Genomic DNA, 9,720 nt, shown 5'->3' with positions numbered 1-9,720 from the left:
GAATGGAACAGAATAATCCTCCGGACTGAGGATACAATCTATAGGTACGAAGTTAGTGTTCTCTATCTCACCGGTTAGCCGTCTCGATTGTACTCAATTTCGATTACAAACAAAAGATTAAGTTTAGAAATTGCTCGGATGGATAGATAACAAGTTTCCCTTCTGGTACTAGAATCGAAAAGAGTTGCAGGTATAAGAATTGTCAAAGAGGAGTATACCTGCGGTGACAGTGGGATCAGCGGTTGTAGCTGCTTTGGGTCAATTTCTTTTGAAGTGCCCTACTTCGCCACAATTGTAGCAGGTTGGACCGATTCCCGCTCCGGATGATTGGTTCGTTGATTTGGCTGGTTTTCTGCAGGTTCAAGCAAGATGGCCCTTCTTGCCACAGTTGTCACAGATCCTTTCGCGATATGGACTAGGAATGCGGTGGTGGTAGCTACACTTACCACACCAAGGAAGGGTACCAGTGTATCCAGTGGTAGGAGTTTGGGCCGTGGACCCGATAGCTGAAACAGCAACAGGGGCAATAACAGCATGGACTGCTACTGTTTGCTGTTTCTTAGAAGACCCTTACGTACTCTAGGCCTTCCTTTTGTTCCAAAATTTCTTTTTGCTTCCACCTCCACTTGTGACCGGTTCGGGAGTGGTAGCCTCCTCATCAGAGTTGTCTTCGTGATCGATCAGGATTTGCGCAAGACATTTAGCACTATCATAGGTGTCTGGCTTCGCAGCCAAGACATTCCCTTTGGTTGGCTAGGTCAACCCCCAGATGAACCTCTCAATCTTTTTACTCTCCGGGGTAACCATTCCCGGACAGAGTAACGCCAGATCATCGAATCTTGAAGTATAAGAGGCTATGTCGGAACCCTTCATCTTTAGGTTCTAGAGTTCGTGTTCTAGCTTCTGAATTTCGCCCCGAGGGCAATACTCTGCGAGTAGAAGCTCCTTCATAGCTTCCCAACCCATGGCATTTGCTACAGGTAGTGTTAAGGATTTGACTCAGCCATTCCACCAAGTCAGGGCTTTGTCAAGAAAGGTGTAGGCGACGAACTTTACTTTGTCAGATTCCGACAGGCACATATCTCAAAGATTGATTCGATTTTCTCGAACCATCGGGTGAGGGAAATGACACCTCCGGTGCCATCAAAGGATGTGGGTTTCGCATTCATGAAGTATTTATAGGAACCCTCTTTCCGGTGTCCCTGACTGTTCTCTTGGTTTTGGGTTTGAGTACCACCAGAACCATCCGAGATCCTTTGAGACATAGCAGTTGCCACCGCGGCATTGACAGCTGTCTGGAACATCACATGGTCAAATTCAGGAGGAGGTGGTGGCGGAGGGTTGTTGGTGTTCTTCGAGCTGGGTCTCTTTCTTGGAGGCATCGTGGTCTAAAAAGATCAGGAAAGAGAGGATCATAAGTCCTCTGAATTGAATCAAGAGATATGGTACAGGGAATATCTCATCAAGACGGATATAGCATCATATTAAGCGATAAAGCAGGGAAAGAGTTATCAAGGCAGATAATTTTATCGCTAGAGGAATGATCAAGGAACAACGCGTATACGGGGATTTTCTATCAAGGATCGGCTCGAGAAATACTCCCATAGTATTTCATGATTCACTGCAACGACGACTCGTTGTTTGGGGTATTGGGTAAGTTGTAGGTATGCCGCATACCACATTCACTCCCAAGCACATGTTGGCCGTGTCTCGAATGAATATAGTTGGCCAGGCTATATTGACCCTAGACACGACTACATAACTGCCCAGGTTTAACCGCAGCGTACAACACCCATTTACTTATGTTTTGTTCTACTTGTAGTTACGGATCTCGACGGCTCGGTATACTTGTATACTTTTGAAAATACTTATATTTTGAAGGATACTTTTAGTTCAGAGCACTTAGGCCCCTTAATGTTTATAGTTTTATACCATGTAAGGTTTGGTATACTCCGTTCACTATAAACAAGGGCTCTGATACCAATCTGTCACACCCCGAAAACCAAAGGCGGAAACATTTCCGGGGTTGACTCCACGTTGAGTATCAAATCCAATGCACATAGTAAGCACAGTAAACAACCATTACATTACATATATTTGATAGTTTACATTTGTTTCAAAAGTAAATTGTACAAGTGTTATACATATATCATATGAACAAAAGTAGCGACGAGTCTTCTGAGCACTCCGTCTTCACCAAAAGATATCGTCGGGTACCTGTCTAACGTGGACCTGAGAATACAAGCGGTTTGAAAATCAGCATAAACCTGGTGAGTTCATAAGATGTTTATTTTCTGAAAAATGTACCGGTTTCCTTTAGTTTTCCGAAAAGGTTTGTTATCCAAGAAAATCCCATATTCTCTTATGTAAAACAGTTTAGTTATCTTTCATTACAGTTCAATTACGCGTTATATGTTACCCCAGGAAAATCCCATATTTTCCTAAATACAAGACCGATTTAATATCACATAGTATAGTTTAATACACAAAACTATATATTGAGAATCTTGGGGTTACTATCCCGAATTAGATATAAAATACTTTAATATACGTGAACTGTAGATGGAAAATAGTTTGAAAACCTTAAGACTAACATCTCGTACTACATATAGATTTAATACCATGGGATTACTATCATCCCAGACTAGATACAAGATAGTTTGATATACTTGAAAATATAGACTCAAAACCATGGGACTACCATCCCGGACTAGATACAAGATAGTTTGTTAAAATCATGGGATTACTATCCCGAACTAGATAAAAGATAGTTTGATAAAATCATGGGATTACTATCCCGAACTAGATATAAGATAGTTTGATAAAACCATGGGATCACTATCCCGAACTAGATATAGATTCTAACCATAGGAATAACATCCTATAATAGATATGAACCCTATAGACCAAAAACCATGGGATTACCATCCCGTACTAGATATAAGATCTAAAGATAGAAGATTGATATAAAATCAAATCCAAAACCAAAGTCGTGAATAATCTTATATTAATACGTATTGTGAGTCGGGTAACCATGCTGATACGACAACGAGACCTCCTTGACGCTTGTCAGACGTCGTACGATATCCAGAATTTGTCACCTCAGGCGTACCCGCCTAACTGTAGCTAGCAGTTAAGGTGTGGGATTGTCAGTCCCGAATAGATCTATTCACAAATTCCTCGCTCTCCCTCCAGGAGACTTTGGTTACACTTCCGGGGAGGATTTACTGATTATCCATAAAGGGTAGTGACGAACTCACAAGCTAGTACTAAACTATTCACAGGGTTCTCATACGATATCAAACATATATAAAAGATTATGAAACATAATACAGTGAATACAAATACATACAATGAAACTAACTGGCAATACATTCAAATGATGCGGAGATAAACTGAATCAGACATAATTTATCTAATAACTTTATACACATATCAGTACATGATCAAACGAAAACTAAAGAACCCCAAATTATTCCCATAATAATTTGATTAGTTTGGTTATTTCCTTAACTAAAATTCATTTAGTTGTAGTTGATAAATCATTCCTTATGCTCAGCATAATACATAAGGGGTAAAAGTATTTATAAGTTTGCCAGATATTATTTGAAATACATCAAAGTTATGTTTTGAAAACATTTATAGTTTGCTTGTATTCCCCCCCTGAAAACATTGAAAATCTTTTAAAAAGGGTAGGGGTATGAACTCACCGGATGAGAAACGTGTCTGCTTGGATCCTAAACGTTGTTTCTGGGTTTGCACGAGGTTCCTATGTATTATGAAAAGATACATATTTGTATCTAATTAGGACTTAGATTATTTATTTGATAGAGACAAACACTTTTAGTTGCGGAAACACTCCTTTACAAGTGTTTGGAAGGACCCAGGTGACATTTGAGGACACATATAGCTAGGATATTGAATTGGGACTTCAAGAGTAAACTCCTTAGGGAGTTTACGGCCTTAGATACCACACCCACATGAGTTCACGGCCGTGAACTCATAAGTGGTGTTTTTGGATGCTAAATGGCTTCATAAATCATGGATAATTTAACTAGGATTGCATCTAAGGCGTAGGGATGAATTTAAACTCACTTAGGGACCATTTATTGGAGTTTACGGCTGTAAACATGGAGTTTACGGCCGTAAACTCCCCCACACACAAGATCCTTAATGTTTTGGTCCTTTAATCAATCACATGTGATTCTAATGATTTTTCCAAGCCTTGAATGGATTTTTAAGGGACTTTTGACATAGATTTAGGAGTTTACGGCCCATGAACCCCCTCATGGCCGTGAACTCCTTGGAAGGGTGTTATAATATGTTTTAAGGTCCAATACTTCTTTGTAAACATTTCTAGAATTTATCCCAAGGCTTGTTATCTCTTCAAGGCATCAAATGACATCAATTTAGGAGTTTACGGCCCATGAGTATATGTTATGCCTGTAAACTCTTATATTTCATGTTTTGTTATGTTTAAGACCCCCAAACTATTTTTAGATGGTTCTAGGATTTACCACAAGGCTATTGGTTAAGTTTCAAGGCATTCTAACATGTCTAAAGGTGTTTTCTCCCCATGTTTGAGGGGTTTACGGCCCAAGCACATGCCTTGGCCGTAAACTCTCATTTGTTCCTCAAAAATTATGTTTAAAGTGTTCTAAGGCTAAAACCAATATTCTAGAAGTCATATCTATGTCTTGTTGGGGTCTAGGAAGGGTTTTAGGGCTTAAAACCCCTCTAATTATGTGTTTACGGCCTAAGCTCCTTCTAGGGCCGTAAACTCATATAAAAGGCCTTAATTCATGTTTTAATCCCGAATTTGAAGGTCAAATATGCTATACAATGAGTTTAGGAAGGTACCTTAAAGATTTGAAGCCTTAAAATTGAGTTTTGGACCCTTGAACTTAGATTTAGGAGAGAGGTTAGAGAGAGAGTAGAGAGAGAAAGCAAAAGCTTCAAATGAAAGGTTTAACACGTTTATATAGGTTGCAAAACTTGGACACGGTGGAATTCTACCCGATACCGGCCTTAAACGGGGCTTTTGGTCGCACCCGATTAAGTTTCCGTAACCCGACGGGGACGTTTCTATAATTTCTGAAATAAACAATTTGGGCTAATTTCATGAGTTCCTAAGGGGTTTGGACACTCATTAGCATCAAATAAACATATAAGTTTAATTATTTTAACCCAAAAACGAAATTGGAACGAATTGATATTCGGCGAGTTTTACGGGTAGAACGGGTTTTCGGCGATGAACAACTTCGGGTTGTTACACCTGGAGATATTAATATATTAGAACATTAGAATATTCATCAAACTTTGCATGGATTTGACTTTTTTTGATGTAGGAACTGAACTCATTTTCATTCTTTGCATAATAACTAACTAATAAAGGACTTATCATATCCTGTCAATATAACATATACCTCATCCTCATCATTGAAAGTAGAGCTTGTTTTTTTTTTGAATTGATTGATGCAGTGGGTTCATCAGAGGGCCTGGAGAGGACCCGAAGCCTTTCATTCCATGACAAGTACAAACAGGGCCCCTGTTATCGGTTGTAAGTATTGTATTTCTAGCACCCATTTAATCAATTTAGCCACTCAAACTCAACTGCTATTAAAATAAATCATAAATAATTAATGAATAATGTTTGTAATTATGCAATGCAATGCAGGTATGGAGCACTGGAAGTTGTGTCACCTACCCCCTCCTAATTCGTTCCCATCTCCTTGCTTAGCTTAAGCCCAGCCCACCTATTTTCAATTTTCTTCACTTGTACACTTTCTCTCCAGTTTTGCAGCAATCACAGGCATTTGATTTGTAGAATATTATTAGAAGGAATGGAATTTGTGTCAAAGGATTTGATTATATATATGATGGGGTATTTTGGTATTTTAACAAATAATGGAATTGAATTGAATGGTTCAGGTATGAAATCATTAATTGTGGATTATTTTCTAAAAGTTTGAGAATTTTTTTTTCCTATATCAGCAATGTGCTTATTTTCTTTTGTTTTTAATGGCAATATATTTATAATTTGTAAATGATTATATTTCAGGGAAGGGGCAATAACAATTGTGCTTTTAGTTTGGCTTTACTTTATTTGTTTTACATAAAGGCACAACTTGTGTCGGTTGTATTTTCGTGAACATAATATTGAGGGAATGCTTAAGGTTTTATATCTCTATACATACATGTTTATATATCTGGTTAGTCATATTCTTCTTGAAATATCTGTTACAACAATGGGATTCATCCAAGTTGATAAGACTACAGATTATATTTTGGATCCCCTTCAAAGGTGTCTCAAGGTAACATAACATATCTATTTATTGTTGGAGTCTTTATATATTAAGTACATGTAATCAGAATATTGACACCTTTATATGTAGTGTGTATTTAAATATTGATTTGTATGATCTTATAGGACCCAGATGCATTCACTAGAGCTATTGTTGTGAGTATTGTCTTCTCTTTCATTCCTGCTTCGTTAGTTGCTGCTATTATGAAGGTAGGCCACTCTTCGGTTGTATTTTTCACATAGTTGACAAGGATCTGTTGTATCTATTCAGACTGGGCTTAGAGCAATGGTTGCAAGAGATGAGTTTAAAAGAAGAAGAAACAAGGCTGCAACTATAGTTCAAGTACTATGGATGAATTATGTTTGTAAAGTATTTAAGAAAATGATTAGAAACAAGGGTGAATTTGTACAAATTAGTTAGCTACTTGCAGGTTGATCTTGAATAAGCAAAGGGGCAATGGATTGTATTTTTTGAATCTAATTCGTTTGTAAATTTTTGTTACAACTTCTATTGATTTGATTTATCTTTCCATGGAACGATTATTTGTACGACATTAAATTTATGCAATGGATTCTATTTTTTGTATATGATATTTTATTTTCTATTATGAAACATTAAATACAAATTTAATTTGAAAATAAGTACATCTATAAATAATATTTTTTTAAACATTTAAAATTATGATACGCAAAATGTGTGTCGTCTTCATTTATGACATGACATTTCTTGACAGGGGCTTTCTTGATACGCATTGCGTGTCATTAACACACGCGTCCTAAGGTTATGACACGTGAATGTGTGTCGTCTTCCTTTATGACAGGGCCTTCCTTGATACGCATTGCGTGTCGTAAACGCAAGTCGTAAATGAGCGTCGTAAATGCGCGTCGTCTCTCTTTATGACAGGGCCTTTCTTAACGCGCATGTGCACGTCGTCTGAGCCTTTTACGACGCGTAATGAGCGTCGTAAAAGACTATTTTTCTAGTAGTGCATATTCTTCAAAAATCAATAATGAGGTTCTCATTAGGCAACCCATGTTGTTGGCCATTTGAACTGAATATAATGGTTGATTTGGGTTAGGAGCAGCCATTGGTGTGTTGTTTTTTTAGCACAAGTGGTGTATACAACTTTTATCTTGATGCATAAATGATTAAGAAACCAAGGTATTCTTAACCAATGATAATCTAATCCAATGGATTCAAAGGATAGCCACATAAGATCTGATACCAATTGATAAGAAATGATATCCCAATGATATTATAGGAGAAGGTTTAATTTATTAAACCTTGAAAGAACAACAAAAATGGAGGCTAATAATAGAATTCCAGTCAAATCTAGATTAAATCTAGTCAAGCCTTGAAGAAGTAGAAGAACAACCAAGCATTCAGTGCAACACGATATTAAAGTAAAGTAAAGAGAATGAACAAAGAGAGTGACATATGTGATTCTTATATTGATAAAGGTGTTGTGATTACGTGGAAGACACTCTTATTTGTATTACTAGAAGCATGGGCTGGGTTATAATGTGAATGACATCTATTGTGTGGTTGTAGTACAATCCTGGAGCAATAAATGAAAACAATGAATGACTATGATATGAGGGTTTATGATATTGCGATGGAATAACATATACTATATAATCACACAAATTTCATTATAACGGTATTTTAATCAATTAAACTATATTTAAAAAGAAATTTTCCGGATTTTAAGGGATAACTGGTTTTCTTAATTTTAAAAATCCGATTTTTTTAATTAATTCAATTTCAGTTCTAACATAATTTTTAAACATAACTGGTTTTATTCTATTATAATGACATTATGTTATAATGATATTTTATCAAAATGGCAAGCACAAAATATTAATATAAACGATATTCTTTTAGAATTTGTTAGCACTTTTATGATAATGAACTTGAAATCCAATTAAAAACTGAAATGCATCAAAAGAATAAAAATCTTAAAAAACATCCTTAAAGTTCTTGTTAGAATCTTCCTCTACTTGGTTCGTTTCCAACATTTATGTAGCAAACACAAAAAAATCTTTATTATTTAAATAATACTTTGTCATTCTTGAAATCATTTGCAAAAATATCATCATTCTTAAAAGAATCCTCATTGACCTTCTTGGTTTGTTCCTAGATGTCTTGTGTATGTTTAACTCATAAGCAACTTCAAAATACGATCATATTCTATTAGAATGACATTTTTAAAAGTGACCAGGTAAATATTCTAACATGCTAAATATTCTAACACATTCTGACAAAATACATTTTAACAGAATACCTTATCTTATAATCCATTATTTTTCCATGTTTTCATTTTCTCCACATCATCAGAAGAATTTGTATACATAAGAACTAGGTGAATCTCCGCGCGTTGTGCGAGAATAGAATTATATAGTTAAAATAATAATTTTTACCAAATTATTATTTAATATTTCTACTTTGAAACAAAAAGTTAGTAGTAAGCAAACATATAGTTAACATATTAGTTTTATTAAACATTATAGTTTAATTTTTAAGTCATTGTAATATATATAATTATTTGATAATTTTATAAACCATTTAAAATTGTGTAAATTATATATCAAATGAATGATAATATAACGAGTAACAAAACGTATGAACAGAAATATGAACCGTAACTTTTAGTAACATAAAAATAGAAATACATCTATTATAACATTTATATTAATATATATATATATATATATATATATATATATATATATATATATATACAACGAATAATAAAAAATATGAAAAATAAACACTATAACTTTTAATAACATAAAAACACTAAAACATCTATTATAACATTTATATTAACTCTTCATATTTAATTCACAAATTACTTCAAATACATTAATGTTTTTAATGAGCAAAACTTTACAACCTTATAAAAGAAAGGAAAATAAAAAGTTATTAGTGATTACTAATTAATAATCATAAGTTAAAAACTCTTGAGTTGTAATTAATAAATATACATAAATTAAAAAACTCTTGAGTTGTAGTGTGAATTTCAAATTAATACGGTACTTGGAAATGTATATTCATTATTATTATTATTATTATTATTATTATTATTATTATTATTATTATTATTATTATTATTATTATTATTACGAGGTTATAACCCGTGGATACCACGGTTGATGAGAAAGAAAAAAATATATTAAAAATAAATCACAAGTGTGCTGATATTCAAACTTTGATAATGCAATGACATAACCGATAAGACAAAGAAGAAGAGGAATTTCTGATGAAACTAGCATACATATTTTTTAAATTTAAACGTATTATAATCAATTCTTATACAAATATTTTTTTTTAAGATCGGCGTTTCCGACATTGGTATACATTTGGTAAATTTGTTTTTGCTTGCTGCTAACTTTCCTAAATAATCAAAATTCCA

This window comes from Lactuca serriola, chromosome 8 (genome assembly GCF_051521515.1).
Source record: "Lactuca serriola cultivar US96UC23 chromosome 8, Lser_US96UC23_V15, whole genome shotgun sequence".
Classification (NCBI taxonomy): Eukaryota; Viridiplantae; Streptophyta; class Magnoliopsida; order Asterales; family Asteraceae; genus Lactuca; species Lactuca serriola.
This window is presented reverse-complemented; position numbering follows the sequence as displayed.